This window comes from Odocoileus virginianus, chromosome 2, assembly GCF_023699985.2.
Source record: "Odocoileus virginianus isolate 20LAN1187 ecotype Illinois chromosome 2, Ovbor_1.2, whole genome shotgun sequence".
Lineage (NCBI taxonomy): Eukaryota > Metazoa > Chordata > Mammalia > Artiodactyla > Cervidae > Odocoileus > Odocoileus virginianus.
The window spans coordinates 55,067,969-55,085,294 of record NC_069675.1 but is presented as its reverse complement, the minus strand read 5'-3'; positions in this window follow the sequence as shown (position 1 = coordinate 55,085,294).

Sequence of the window (17,326 nt, the reverse complement as noted above, 5' to 3'; positions counted from 1 at the left end):
GCTTTGGATGACATTTTTGATAAAATATTAAGAATTTTTGCAATACCATTCAAAATTTGTTAAATATTCAAAAATTTAAGAAAAAATTCTGTTTTTTGGTCTGTCATGGAAAATTTTACCTAAGTTCATATCTTATTATATCATAAATTTTCATAGATCTCTTTGTTATTAAAGCAGGGTGGGTTTAGGAAAAGAGTTTGTAGTTAACTGTGTTTGTATTTTCAGCTAGATATTTTATGTTTTTGTCAAGGAACCTGAATCATCTAAGATCTAAATGACTCAATCAATCATATATTTGGGGAATGAAAGAATTCACAATGTATGAGTTCTCAAAAATTTTATTCAGAGAATTATGAATACCATGAGTTCTCAAGCTTAAGTAAAAACAGGCAAAATTTAACCTTAGTTTAAATTCCATATGTCATATATGAATGTATCATTTTATAAAGCAACAGTTTAATTCAAATAAGGTAAAATAAGACTGAATAATGTCCCATAAATTTGCATATACTTGTTAGTGAATAGTAGATATGTGTTTTATTTTTAAAAATAAACAGTACTTTGCCAGCACAGTTATAGAAAAAGCAGAATTTAAGATAAAAGTTTAGCCATATTGCTTTGTCTATCATTATGTACAGAAACAAAATAAAGATCATCATTTTTTTATTTATTGAAGGTTGGTGATAATATCGTTAGATGATTATCATCTTCAAAAGGCTTTGTTGTGAGTTTTTAGTTGTAGGTTTTCCTTAGCGAAGAAATAAGATTGAAAATATATCAGAAAGTTCTCAGCTAGTACTATGTTCATTAATACCTGTAAAATTTTTTAAATGCATGAGAAAACTCTGAAATTAGCATCCTTCAAAGGTGTCCTTTAAAGCTCACAGAAAAATATTCATGAATACAAAAACATATAAATAAAAATCTCAGAAGTATCTCCAAAACTATAAGAAAAATGTAAAATCTAGGGAGAATTCATAATAATTTTAGCATACATGAAGTCAGATTAAGAATAAAATTTTCCAAGATTTCAATACTGCAAGTAACCTTTTTTAGTGAAGGTTCACCATATGTCTCCTGACTTGTGGATTTCAGAATATCAATAATCGGAAGATTGGCTATCTATCCCTTTGTGCTTCATGAATGTTTAATCAGTAAAATACTAATACTATACTCTCTTTACAAAATGAAAGCACTGGTTCTAGACAAATACTATTTTGTTCAAAGATGAATACATTAAGTAGAGATACAAAGAAAATAGTAATATGAAGCCACTGGAAAAAATATGTTGTAGAACAAATGGAGAAGAAGAGTACCTGGTAAATCTGAGGAATAATCACACACTTGTAAATAGAGTAAATTTGATTAAAAATTTCAAATATGCTGGAAGAAATCATAAAATTTTTATGCAGAAAGATAAAATCTTGTAAGGTGAAAAGCTATCTGATGCAGAATACTAACAACAACAAATGCTGCTGAGGATATGGAGCAATAGGAACTCTCATTTGTTGCTAGTAGACATATAAACTGGTACAGCCATCTTGGAACACAATTTGTCAGTTTCTTATGAGACTAGACATACTCTTACCATACCATCCAGAAATTTCACTTCTTTATATTTACCCAGAAGAGTTGAAATTTTATGCCCATACAAAAACTTGCACCTAGGTATGTGCTTGCTACACAGATGTATCAGAGGTATGTGTAATTTACAAAATTTGGAAGTAACCTAGATGCCCTTTGGTAAGTAGATTAATGGATAAGTAAGCTGTGTTACACTCATACAATAAAATGTTCTTCAACACTAAAAATCAATGAGCTTCAAGCCATGAAAATATATGGAGGAATCTTGCCTCCACATTACTAAGTAAACTAAGCCAATATAAAAGGCAAAACTATGAAAAGATTAAAAAATAATCAATGTTTATTAGGGATAAATGTGAAAGAGATAAATAGGCAGTGCATAGAAGATTTTTAGAGCCATGAAAATACTTTATATGATATTATAATGTTGAATACATGTCCTTGTAAATTTTCTCAAACACATAAAGTATACATCAAAAATGAACCCTAAGGTAACTATGGACTCTGGGTGATTAAGATGGGTAATATCATAATATAGGATCATTCTTGGTAAAACAATGTACCATTCCACTGTAATGTTGATACGCATGAGACTAAACATATATATTGGAAATATCTATACTTTCCTTTCAATTTTGTTGTAAAACTAAACCTGTTCTTAAAATGAAAGTCTTAAAATTTGTTTTAAGAACAAAATCTAGGTGAATTCTAGGTAAATATGGTGACTTTAACTCAACGATCCAATGTTGATCATTCACAAAACCTCACTAAAACTATATTAAAGTAATGATCTCTTGAAAAATGCAAATACATGGGGCTGAAGAGATTGGAAGAGGAGACAGCAATAGCAATTTAGATGATGAAATTCAAATGGATAAGTAGTAATTCACATAACAGAATAGAGAAAAGCAAATCCTATTCTAAGAGAAGAAAAACCCAAGAAACAACTAATTCATTTCATATAATTCTCAAAAGTGTCAGCACCAAATATGTGTAAATTAGGGTTAAGGTGGGAACATGCCCTAAAATAATATGGACTGGTTATATTCTGTTAGTTATATCCTTAAATCTCTCCCCTCTTCAGTATCCTGCAATGAATTAAATCTGCCTTTCCAGTTGCATTGTAGCATGTTATCCAGAGCAGTACTGCCCGCTGGGGAGCATCACACAAATTTGAGGGCTACAGTACTTTATTGAAAATATGGAAGTGAGTTTATGCACACCCTCTATTACTCCTTAAAACCCAATCTCTCCTTATTTTGCCTCAGAAAATACTAAAAGCTAGGTGTTTAACTTCTTAGTAAGAGATTAAAGCATGTTTTACTGGAAAATGTGAAAACCAGCTTTAGATGAGTGATCAACAGCTGTGGGCATACGACAAGCTTCAACAAATGGCCAGGCAAAATTCTCATCCAAAGAAGATCAAAAATAATATATCCATTCATTTACTCAAAGGATATAATCATATATATGGATATAACTCTTTGATTAAGGATATAACTCCTTGATCATCTAACCATTCTAAATGTTATAAATAATTGTGAGGGTGATCCAGTATTTCATATTTCACTATAGCAAACACCTTTTTAATTTCTTGCTTACCAACTAGCATTGAACTGAAATTTGTGCCTTGATTTGGCTAATGAGATGTTACTTAATAAGAGAAAACAAAGGCTTAAAATGGGCTCTTGTACTTCTAATATCATCATGAAAATTGCTCACGCTAGACTATGGAGAATGAGTGCTACATAGAGATAGCTGATTCACACCAGAGTCATGGAACATAATATCTCCACAGACTCATGAGTTAGGCAGCTAGCTTACACATGCATGCATGAGCTCAGCTAAATAGAATGATTCTGGTGAAGTCAGTCTAGATTAGATATTAATCCCTTAGATATGGGGCAAATGTATTTTTATTTCTAGAGATCACTAAGGTTTTGTAGTTTTTTTTTTGCCATTGAACAATATTGCAGAAATGATTAACTAATATAAACACCTAAAATGATCATTCATGTATAAAAATGGCCCAATGTGGAAGATAAAGAAGAATTTCAAACAAAAGGCAAATATTGAAAAAAAAATGGGAATACAAGAAAATATATAGGGAGAAGAAAGCAAAAATTAAATTAAAATATTACTGTGCTCAGAGATAAATTTGTAGACAAGAATAAAATATAGAACAGCATTCTTAAAATTAAACTTTAAGAAAATAAAAGTAATTCCTGGAACACACACACACACACACACACACACACACACACATATTGGGCTTCTGTGGTGCCTCAGATGGTACGAAATCCACCTACAATGCAGGAGACCTGGGTTCGACCCCTGGATTCAGATGATCCCCTGGAAGAGGGCATGACAACCCACTCCAGTATTCTTGCCTGGACAGAGGGGTCTAACAGGTTACAGTCCACAGGGTTGCAAAGAGTTGGGCACGACTGAGTGACTAAGCACAACACACATATTCTATGTTTTATGTATATATGAATGTATATATATGATAATAGATTTGTACCTACCTACAGGAAGCGGTGGGAGGGAGGAAAATGGAACAACTTTTGTCAAGCTTAAGACCAGAGGCCCGGGATCAGTGAAAGGCTGAGATTGAAATCATGAGATTATGGGATGCTTCACCCCACACACAGACCTCAGCATATTGTATGTGTGTGCTCAGTCACCCAGTCCAGTCCACCTTTTGTGACCCCATGGACTGTTGCCCACCAAGCTCTCTGTCCATGCAATTTTCCAGTCAAGATACTGGAGTCAGTTGCCATTTCTTCCTTCAGGGGATCTTCCTGGTCCAGGGATCCAACCCACATCTCCTACATCTCCTGCATTAGCAGGTAGATTCTTTATTACTGAGTCATCTGGGAAGTCCTCCTCATCATATTACTAAAGGCCTTTTCACATCAATTCCTTTTAATTTATTTTTATCCCAACTTTTTTGATCAATGAATAAAAATTGCATTTATTTAAGGGATATTGCATGATGGTTTCATATATATTGTGCACTGTACATATCTAAAATTTCAAACACACAGAGAAGAAGGTAAATGAGTTATAGTAAAATCACACAATGTCATAGAGCAGTTACAAATTATGTACTGGTATTTTTATACCATATTGTATAAAATATTGAAATATTTCTATTGAGATATTTCTCCATATTGATACTATGCACTTCATAATACATAGTTTTACTAGAAGAACTCAATTTTTAATATAAATGGCCATATTGGTTATATTTTGATTTTCTTTTCTCATCTTAACTTTAAGTTGTTTAGTATTAATAACTCCTACTTATTTTGTATTCATTTTTGTTTTGCTTTCTCCATTTCTGAGTCATTTGGTTTCAGATTACAATTTTTATATTGCTTGTAACTTGATTTTTCTATGGAATCAGACAAACTGTGGATTTATAACATCATGTCAAACTTTGCTATTTATTGTTATGATTGTTATGTTTGATTTACCTCTTTTATCTTATTCATTCATGTTCTGTAATGATATAGTATTTTCATTTTACAATTTATTTTATTCCTATATTTGACTATATGGATAATACTTGCAATTCAATTTTCCCTTTGATGATTTAAAAGTTAAGCATTCTTTTAAAATTTCTGCTCCCAGATGCTTTCAGTTGTAAAACATGTATATGCACATGTATGTGCTGAGTGTTGATGTGCTCTTTCGTAGCTGACTCTTTGTGACCCCAAGGACTGTAGCCCACCAGGTTCCTCTGTCCATGGAATTCTCCAGGCAAGAATGCTGGAGTGAGTTGCCATTTCCTTCTCCATGTATGTGTAGACATTAAAATTTTCAACCTAAAAGCACTTAATTAATACAACCTGAAACTAAATGAATATTCAGTTTTGCTATTACTGTTGATTCAGCCTTAGTGCTTTAGGCATTTCCATATTTATTAGGTGTCATGAAATGCATTTTTTTCCCTTTCTTTCTCCTCTCCCTCACATCCTACCTCTCTTTTAACAAACCTGAACCCTATTTTGCCAAAGATTAATCTGTGATCCTATGAGATTAAATGACTTTCCCAGGTCACAAAGATTAAAGTATGGAGAACATGACATCATTTGACTTCAGAGTATTTGCTCTTTATTAGTGCATTTATGAATTTTCAATCATCCTCTTATTATTTGGGCCTCCATGATGGCTCAGTTGGTAAAGAATCCACTTGCATTGCAGGAGACCCCGGTCCGAATACCAACTGCAACTGAGATCTTAGATAGCAGATTTCCTTTAGATCGCAGGCAAGTTTCAGGGACAGAAGATATTGAACTTTAAATGTCCACCATGACTGAGAATTTGTTAGACTGTCACAATATCCTCAACAGTCAAGTATTGATTATCATTTACGAAGTTGCATTTTACAATGGCTTTCATTCTGATAAAAGAGTAATGAGTTGGTTTACTGAAAGCACAACTTATAGGTTCTGATTTAAGTACTCCCCTCTTTTTTACAGCATATTTATTTCTGGCTCAAATAATATATATCATTATTTTCTTTCTCTGATCCAATAGTTTTTTTTTTTTTTTAATTAGATGCTTTAATGCTTTTCCTTAGGAGAAAATATTCTCCAATATACCAATATACTTTTCCCCATCACGATGTATCTTTAGTTTATAAGAAAATTATATAAATAGCTGAATCTGTTGGTATGTTCTTTAACTGAATGATCCTAGGTATAAGAAGAATACTTAGGGCCTTCCCTCCTGGTAATATTCATAAGTATTTGTCAGGAGGCATTGGTACTGTATTTATAAATGGAAAGCTCTATGGGAATAGAGATCGTAGAAAAAGCTAACATAAAGTCGTTGTAACAGTGAAGAGAACAAGTCCTCAGTTCAGTTCAGTTCAGTCTCTCAGTTGTGTCTGACTCTTTGAGACCCCATGGACTGCAGCACTCCAGGCTTCCCTGTCCATCACCAACTCCCAGAACAAGGCATACCCTGTTAAATTCATTAAAAAATAAAAACAAAAAAATCCCTCACCAGATAGTATTACTAAGTTAAAACTATAAAATAAATATTTATTTCCATCTTGTCTTTATTATCATTATTTGGCAAGTAGATATTTGGACAACATCTTATTAAGCTTTTATTTTGTTCCAGGTTCTCTAAGGTTTGATTGAGAACACCATCCTTTTTAATCCACCTTCCCATACAATATCCCAGATATCCATTTTAAATTAATAAGAGTAGGTATGCAAAATAAAAATTATTCATCCTTTTTCTCTATGTAGCTATCATACCAGATTTATCTGGAAGCATTATATGCTTTAACTAATCCTAGATTAATTGTGAAAATGCACATTATCCTTACTACTATTAGTGAGGTTCACTCAGAAAAGCAGTTCTATGTGTGTGTCTTAGTACTTGGTTCTCAGTAATAAGCCCTACTATTTGAGTATAAATGATTTAGTAAGAATTGCTAAAGGAAATAGTAGTAGTATGGTGAAGGAAAGAAGCTAGAAAAAGGAAGGACGTAATTTCATGTGATGTCCAGACTAGTCTGTTAACTGAATCTAGAGTATAAACTAGTATAAACTAGTCGGGCCAAGAAGCCTGACTTCCATTTTCATGACAAGTCAGACATTGGACATGATCTATCATTAAAGTTATAACGTTCTCAGAAAATTCTGACTCCCTTGAAAATCTTGCAGTTGTGGCATCCATTGATGTCTCTAAATATGAACTGGTTAAACTTGAGGAAGATGATGGTGAAGTGCAAAAAAAAAAAAAAAAAACCCAACAACTTGTAAAAAGAACCCAGGGATTTAGACCATGCTGTCATGGTATTGGCCACCATATGAATAGTATTGTCGAATGCTTTAAAAAATTTAAAAGAAAAAAAAAAAATGAAACAAAAAACAAGCCTGTCACTCTAGTTATTCTGTGTTTTTAATACCTTCTTGCTTCTTTCCATCTTTATAAAAGGAAGAAAGCATTAAAAATGAGGTAAATGAGTAAATTTTTTAGGGAGAACTATGAAAAAAAAAAAAAGTGCCTGCTAAAACCAGAGAAAGTTAAACACACATCTCTCTGTTTCTCTGAACTTCACATAGCCCATTTAGTTTCACAATGAGCCTTTCATTGTTCATTTAGTGACTGCCTATTTGTTCTAAATTTAGGAATAACTCCTCACCTTAAAATTAGTCCACAGAAAAGACTCACAGTCTGATACTAAATGTCTATTACTCACACATAAGAACACATTCTCTTTTTACTTTTCATACATAATAACTCTAATATCTTGGAAAACTTTACTAGGAGATGCATAATTTGCATTTTTGTGTTTTAGATAGGAAGTTAGGCATAAATTATGATGGGTGGCCTGGCTGAAAGAGATGCAAGCTGATCTCTAAGCTCCATCCCAGACACACCTAGGAGAACTCACAGATATGCTACAAAATAACCATAGAGGCTTTTCAACTCCTACATATGCACCCAAGGCACACAGTGGATACAAAAAAACTGCAGGGGCTTCTCCAAGTAACCTTAGGCAGTTCAGCTAACCCCCCTGAGTTTACCCAAACTCATGTCAATTGAGTGAGTAATGCCATCTAACCATCTCATCCTCTGTCATCCCCTTCTTCCACTGCCTCAATCTTTCCCAACATTAGGATCTTTTCAAGTGAGTCAATTCTTCACATCAGGTGGCCAAAATATTGGAGTTTCAGCTTCAACATCAGTCCTTCCAATGAACACCCAGGACTGATTTACTTTAGGATGGACTGATTGGATCTCCTTGCAGTCCAAGGGACTCTCAAGAGTCTTCTCCAACACCACAGTTCAAAAGCATCAATTCTTCTGCACTCAGCTTTCTTTATAGTTCAACTCTCACATCCATACATAACTACTGGAAAAACCATAGCCTTGACTAGACGGACCTTTGTTGACAAAGCAATGTCTCTGCTTTTTAATGTGCTGTCTAGGTTGATCATAACTTTCCTTCCAAGGAGTAAGCATCTTTTAATTTCATGGCTGCAGTCACCATCTGCAGTGATTTTGGAGCCCAGAAAAATAAAGTCAGCCACTGTTTCCCCATCTATTTGCCACAAAGTGATGGGACCAGATGCCATGATCTTAGGTTTCTGAATGTTCAGCTTTAAGCCAAATTTTTCACTCTTTTCTTTCACTTTAATCAAGAGGCTTTTTAGTTCTTCTTCACTTTCTACCATATGGGTGGTGTCATCTACATATCTGAGGTTATTGATATTTCTCCCGGCAATCTTGATTCCAGTTTGTGCTTCATCCAGCCCAGCATTTCTCATGATGTACTCTGCATATAAGTTAAATAAGCAGGTGACAATATACAGCCTTGACGTGCAACTTTTGTTGTTTGGAATCAGTCTGTTGTCCCATGTCCAGTTCTAACTGTTGCTTCCTGACCTGCATACAGGTTTCTCAAGAGGCAGGTCAAGTGGTCTGGTATTTCCATCTCTTTCAGAATTTTCCACAGTTTATTGTGATCCACACAGTCAAAGGCTTTGGCATAGTCAATAAAGCAGAAGTAGATGTTTTTCTGGAATTCTCTTGATTTTTCAGTGATCCAGTGAATGTTGTCAATTTGATCTCTGGTTCCTCTGCCTTTTCTAAAACCAGCTTTAACATCTAGAAGTTCATGGTTCACATATTGCTGAAACCTGGCTTGGAGAATTTGGAGCATTACTTTACTTGCATGTGAGATGAGTGTGATTTGCAGTAGTTTGAGCATTCTTTGGGATTGCCTTTCTTTGGGATTGGAATGAAAACTGACCTTTTCCAGTCCTGTGGCCACTGCTGAGTTTTCCAAATTTGTTGGCATATAGAGTGCAGTACTTTCACAGCATCATCTTTTAGGAATCATCTTTTAAGATTTGAAATAGCTCAACTGGAATTCCATCACCTCCATTAGCTTTGTTCATAGTGATACTTCCTAAGGCCCATTTGACTTCACATTCCAGGATATCTGGCTCTAGGTGAGTAATCACACCATTGTGATTATCTGGGTCATGAAGATCTTTTTTGTATAGTTCTTCTGTGTATTCTTACCACCTCTTCTTAATATTTCTTGCTTCTGTTAGGTCCACACCATCTCTGTCCTTTATTAAGTCCATGTTTGCATGAAATGTTCCCTTGTTATCTCTAATTTTCTTGAAGAGATCTCTACTCTTTCCCATTCTAATTTTTTCCTCTATTTCTTTGCATTGATAACTGAGGAATGCTTCCCTATCTCTCCTTGCTATTCTTTGGAACTCTTCATTCAAATGGGCATATCTTTCCTTTTCTCCTTTGCTTTTCACTTCTCTTCTGTTCACATCTGTTTCTGAGGCCTCCTCAGACAGCCATTTTGCTTTTTTGCATTTCTTTTCCTTGGGGATGATCTTGATCCCTGTCTCCTGTACAAGTCACAATCCTCCATCCATAGTTCATCAGGCACTCTGTCTATCAGGCAGTTAGGAGCCCAGTAAGTGCTAACGAATATTCTACATCAAATTAGAACAGATTGAATTATGGGAAGACATATGGGAAGACATAAACAACACAGCCTACTGTTATATAATTTACAATTGTCAAATAGGCTTGTGTGTATGCCCATTTGTATCCTCTTTCATTGACTGGAAGTGGGTACAAGCCCTACTTTGCACACACCATAGCCAAAAGTAGGAGACTGGAAGTATGAAACGGAGAAACCAAGAAGGATAAAGAAGAAGGATGAGGAGGACTCCTTTGGGGTCAACCTGCTCCCATGTCTTGGGAGTGTCTTTCTAATAAAAGGTCTATCTGCTTGGCTGAATTGAGCTGTAACTTGTCTGTTATTCATTTTTGTGGCAATGAGAACTGAGGAAGAGAAATAAACATAGCTGACAGTATCTTCCAGGTAATCCTGCTGTCTCATATCTAGAGAATGCCTTGTAACTTTTACTTTTTATAAAAGGCTTCTTTAAGTCTAAAAAAAAAAAAAAAAGATAAAGTCTATCCAAGGGAAAAATAAACATAAATGAAAGATTGAAACAAAATATTTTAATTCCTGGAGCTTAACATTTACTAGTTCTTTCACCAAAACATATAAACAAAAACATAAGGTAATGAGCAGGAAATCCCACTTGGAGAAGTTTATTCAATGAAATTTTGCAACTAGCAATCAAATCAGTATCTTTATTAAACTCCTGGAAGGAGACACCAAGGTGATCTGTAATTAAGTTCTTGGAATAGAGTTTACACTAGCGACTTTACAATAAACATCATTAAACTAGACATTGCTCATCAAAGCAATGTGTAAGTGCTTGTAGATAGCTAGAAAGGCATGAGCAAAGGCACAAATTATATACCGTATTTGAACTCTTCAGTCTAAGAAACAGAAGCAGAATTCAAAGCAACAGGTTATGAAATTCCTGTCTTTGGAGAAGTTGATGTATAAAAATTGTGAACCATGTTATTTATTTGGTTTTCCTTAAAATATTAAAGTCCTCCCTATTCCTCATCCCCCACTATTCAAACATAATAATTCAAAACCAGTTTGAAAATGAGAAGTTCAGTTGCAAGGTTTTAAGTTTACTTATATATTTCAAGGTAAAAGTTATATACAATTTAGACTTCCTTTATATTACATATACTATTGATGTAAATATTAATCAGTGACCTTTCTCAGTAAATTATCTGAAGGGAAGTTAGCATGTGAAGTCATATTTTGGAATGTCTCAATTGGAAGATGAATGTTGTAAGGAACTTTTTTAGGAAATTTATAGACATATGCTTTTGTTTTTAAGTAAGCTTTATATATGTTTGTTTATGTTTAACTTATATATTTTTATACAAAATACATTTAATATACATTTATAAATTTGTATTATATATATTACATATATTCCTTTGTGGTTTATTTAAGAATGTATAAACACAAATCATCTAAAATTGGTTCCATTAAATGCCATAATCAATTCTCCTATTTTATAGAGGTGAATACACATTTGATTCAGTGTATTCTCAAAAGGAGGTCATTTTTGAAGGAAAGTAGTAATTATAACTGTAGTGAAACATTTGCTGTTTGAAACCTTGAGCTGATTATCTTCTGATAAACTTCTATTTGATAATTTCTTTAGACTCATGAATTGACCTTAAAACTTTGTCAAATATCAATATCACCTTTAAGAAAACTTTTAACTGACTGCTTCAATCTTAGAAAGCAAACAAGCAATGAAGGAAATAAACATATACGTAATGTTCTCTGAAGCGCCAATATTTTGGATACCTGATGCGAACAGCCGACTCATTGGAAGAGACTCTAATGCTGGGAAAGATTGATGGCAGAAGAAGAGGGCATCAGAAGATGAGATGGCTGGATGGCCTCTCTAATGCAATCGAAATGAACTTGGGCAATCTCTGGGAGATGGCGAGGGACAGGGATGCCAAGCTTGCTGCTGTCCATGGGGTTGTGAAGAGTCAGATGTGACTGGGTGACTGACAACAACAAAGTTCTTAAACAAAATATTTATTTAAAAATATGAAAAGGTCAAATTTCTGTTCAGTTTAGTCACTCAGTTATGTCCAGCTCTTTGCAACCCCATGGACGGCAGCACGCCAGATTTCCCTGTCTATCACCAACTCCAGGAGCGTCCATTGAGTCGGTGATGCCCTCCAACCATCTCATCCTCTGTTGTCCCCTTTTCCTCCTGCCTTCAATCTTTCCCAGCAACAGGGTCTTTCTCAATGATTCAGTTCTTCACATCAGGTGACCAATTATTGGAGTTTCAGCATCAGGATCAGAGCTTCCAATGACTGATTTCCTTTAGGATTAACAGGTTTGATCTCCTTGCAGTCCACGGGACTCTCAATAGTCTTCTCCAACACCACAGTTCAAAAGCATCAATTCTTCAAAACTCAATTTTCTTTATAGTCCAACTCTCTCATCCATACATAACTACTGGAAAAATCATAGCTACGACTAGATGGACCTTTGTTGAAAAGTAATGCTCTGTTTTTCAATATGTTGTCTATGCTGGTCATAGCTTTTCTTCCAAAGAGCAAGTGTCTTTTAATTTCATGGCAGCAGTCACCATCTGTGGTGATTTCAGGGCCCTCAAAAATAAGATCTCTCACTGTTTCCATTGTTTCCCCATCTATTTGCCATGAAGTGATGGGACCAAATGCCATGATCTTAGTTTTCTAAATGATGAGTCTTAAGTCTACATTTTCACTCTCCTCTTTCACTTTCATCAAGAGGCTCTTTAGTTCTTCACTCTCTGCCATAAGGGTGGTGTCATCTGTGTATCTGAGGTTATTGATATTTCTCCTGGCAGTCTTGATTCCAGCTTGTGCTTCTTCCAGTCCAGCATTTTGCATGACACACTGTGCAAAACATATACTGTGATATAAGTTAAATAAGCAGGGTGACAATATACAGCCTTGACGTACTCCTTTCCCAATTTGGAATCAGTCTGCTGTTCCATGTCCAGTTCTAACTGTTGCTTCTTGACCTGCATACAGATTTCTCAGGAGGCAGGTAAGATGGTCTGGTATTCCCATCTCTTGAAGAATTTTGCACAGTTTGTTGTGATCCACACAGTCAAAGTCTTTGGCATAGTCAATAAAACAGAAGTAGATGTTTTTCTGGAACTCTCTGGAAGTTCCTGATTCACTACTGTTGAAACCTGGCTTGGAGAATTGTAAGCATTACTTTGTTAGCATGTGAGATGAGTGCAATTGTGCAGTAGTTTGAACATTCTTTGGTGTTGCCTTTCTTTGGGATTGGGTTGAAAACTGACTTTTTCCAGTTCTGTGCCAAAAAGATCTCTCGTCTTTCCCATTCTATTGTTATCATCTATTTTTTGCATTGATCACTGAGTAAGGCTTTCCTATCTCTCCTTGCTATTCTTTGGAACTCTGCATTCAAATGGGTATATCTTTCCATTTCTCCTTTGCCTCTTGCTTCTCTTCTTTTCACAACTGTTTGTAAGGCCTTCTCAGACAACCATTTTGCCTTTTTGCATTTCTTTTTCTTAGGGATGGTATTGATCACTGCCTCCTATACTATATCAGGAACCTCCATCCATAGTTCATCGGACACTCTGTCTATCAGATCTAAACCCTTGAAATTTAATAACTTTAAAATTACTCAGTGTGAAAAAAAAATTACTCAGTATGAATAGTAATATATTTTTTTCTTTTTTATTATTGAGTACAGCATAGTGTACATGTCTTTCCTAAACTCTCAGTCTATGCCTCCTTCCCACCCTTTACCCTCCCGCTGTTTTAATCATAAGTTCATTGTTTAAGTCTATGAATCTGTTTCTTTTTGTAAATAAGTTCATTTATATAATTTTTTTTGATTCTTCATGTAAGGGATATTGTATGATGTTTACCTTCTCTGTCTGACTTAATTTCCTTAGTATTATAATCTCCAGGTTCATGAATGTTGCTACAAATGGCATTTTTAAAATTTTTTTAATGGCTGTGTAATATTTCATTGCATTTATGTACAACATCTTGTTTATTCATTCCTTTGTTGGTGGACATTTAGGCTTTTTTCATGTCCTGGCTTTTAAACATAGTGCTGCAGTAAACTCTGGGACACATGTATTCTTTTGAATGATGTTTTTCTCCAGATACATGCCCAGGAGTGGGATTGCTGGATAGTTCTATTTTTAGTGTTTTTAGAAACAAATTTACATCCCTACTGACAATGTAGGAGGACTCCCTTGTCTTCACACCCTCTCTGGCATATATTGCTTTTATTTTTTAGTTTTTTTTCTTACAGTTGTTTCTAATCTCATAACTTTTTGATCAAAAAAGATATTTGATAAGATTTCAATTTTAAAAATTTATCATGGCTTACTTTGCAGCCCAGCAAGTTATCAATTCTGGAGAATGTTTCATGTATACTTGAAAAGAATGTATATTCTGCTGCTTTTGGATGCAATGCTTTATAAATATCACTCAAGTCCATCTCATCTGATGTATCATTTAAAACCTATGTTTTCTTGTTAATTTCCTATTTGGACAATCTGTCCAATATGAAAATAAGATGTTAAAGTCCCCCACCATTGTTGTGTTACTACTGATTTCTTCCTGTATAGCTGTTAGTATTTGCTTTATATACTGAAGTGCTTCTACATTGGGTACATATATATTTAGAATCAATGTATCTGCTTGTTGAATAATTCCCTTAATCATTATGTAGTGTCCTTCTTTGTTTCTTTTAAGAGCTTTTATTTTAAAGTCTATGCTGTCTGATGTGAGTATTGCTACTTCAGCTTTCTTTCAGTTTCAATTTTCATAGAATACCTTTTTTCATCCCCTTGCTTTCAGTCTGTATGCATACTTAGGTGTAAAGTGAGTCTCTTGTAGACAGCAAACATAAGGGTCTTATTTTGTATCCATTCAACCAGTCTGTGTCTTTTGTTTAGAGTATTTACTCTGTTTACATTTAAAGTAGTTATCAATATATATGTTCTTATTTGAATTTTGTTTATTATTTTAGAATTGTTTTGTAGATCTTTTTTCTTTCTTTCCTATTTAGTTCTCTTCTCTTGTGAATTTATGAGAAGCTTTTGTGTCTTGTTTGGATTCTTTTCTTGTTGTGTATTATCTATTGGAGATAATCAACTTACTACAAATGAAGCATGCAATGTTTTTCATTGGTAAATGAATAGAAAATTTTTTAATTTACAGAATGATTTCAATTTGTAAAGATCAGGAAAGGCCCACAAATAATTACAGAAATAGCCTAGATCAGGACTAGCATTTTTTTTTTTTTGCATTAAAAATCCAAATAGTAGACAGTTTAGGGTTTCTAGATCAGATGGTCTCTGTCTAAATAACTGGTTATAATAAAAGCAACCATATACTATGTGTAAATGAAAGAGCATAACTATGTTTCAGTGAGGTGTTATTTTTGGATACTGAAATATGAGTTTCATATAAGAATCACATGTCACAAAATACTCTTCTTCTTTTTTTTTTTTCTTCTTCTTTTGCTTTTTTTTTAACCATGTAAAATGTGAAACCTCTTAGCTCACAGAAAAAAGTTGGTGAACTATATTTGGCCTGTGGTTCTTAGTGTGCTGACCACTGATCTTGAGTTCCAGAGCATCACCTTCTACATATTGATAGCACTTATATTTTGTCATTTGCTTTTTCTCTTTTACTTATATAACAATATGCAGACATGTACATGTATATTTTTAATACTGTTAAATTATTTTACATAAATATTTATGTCCTTTGTAAAAGCATCATACAGTAAACACTCTCATATCAACAAAGGGTTTTATATATTAGTGCAGTTGGTCCATACAATTATTAATATAACCTTCCATTATATGGATAGGAAAAGTAGGGCTTAGAGAACACCTAGAGGTTCCAGGTTTCCTCTCTGTTCTGATAATCATCAATTCTTTCTTAGCAAAATTTTCCATTGAGTGAAATAAATTAAAGTTGATTTTCTTGTATTATACATATCCAGTTCTGAGCTTATATTTTTCAACTTGAGTGAAGTCAACTGCGGGCAGGCTCCATTGGTTTCTTTTACCCACTATATGACTTCCACTATTAGTGTATTTTGTATCATTTGCTATTATCATGCTTCCCCAGTGACTCAGCTGGTAAAGAATCCATCTCCAATGTGGAAGACCTGGGTTTTATCTGTGGGTTGGGACGATCACCTGGAGAAGGGAAAGGCTACCCACTCCAGTATTCTGGCCTAGAGAATTCCATGGTCTGTATAGTCCATAAGGTCACAAAGAGTTGGACACGCCTGAGCAACTTTCACTTTTGCTTTTTCACTATTATCATAAATTATTAGTAAAATCAATTAGCCCAACAGTCAGAAAGCAACTTTATACTCCATATTTTTTTCTCACTTATTCAGAGAAATCTTAAAGTTGTTTTTTTTCCCTCAGTATTTCTACTTCATATGGTTGCCTAAACTACATTTAATGTGGCTTGACTCAGAGTAGTTGAAACAACCATTTTTGTGACTTCTTGCTTTTTTCTCTCAGTTAAAAAAATAACGGCAGAGGGAAAAAAAAATGTATATATGCTTTCACTTAATATAGATTTGTAAAACATTTAAAGCAGCCAAAAATTGCAGCCCATATTCAACTATAGTGTGTGTGTATGTGCGCATTGTAAAATCTGTAAGACATATTTTCTGGGGTGAAACTTTAAATTCTTAAACATTTAATTTTTATCCATATTTGCTCTGACAGCCCAGTTTTAAATCACACTGTTACAGAGGTAAAATGCTTACTATATTTTCAAAGGATGAATATTTGTACTTTTCTTGTTGTTGTTCAGTCACTAAGTTGTGTTTGACTCCTTGCAACCCCATGAACTGCAGCATGCAGGCTACCCTGTTCATTTTCTCCTCAAGTTTGAGCAGATTCATTTCCATTGAAAAGTGATGCTATCTAACCATCTCATCCTGTGCTGCCCCCTTATCCTTTAGCTTTCAATCTTTCCCATCATCAGGGTTTTTTCCAATGAGTCAACTCTTCATATCAGGCAGCCAATGTATTGGAGCTTCAGCTTCAGCATCCAATGGCTAATCAGGATTTTTCTTTTAGAACTGACTGGTTCAATCTCCTTCCAGGAGGTGCTAGTGGTAAAGAACCTGCCTGCCAATGCAGGAGAGATAAGAGTCATGGGTTCAACCCCTGGGTCGGGACGATCCCCTGGAAGAAGGCATGGCAATCCACTCCAGTATTCTTGCCTCAAGAATCTCATTGACAAA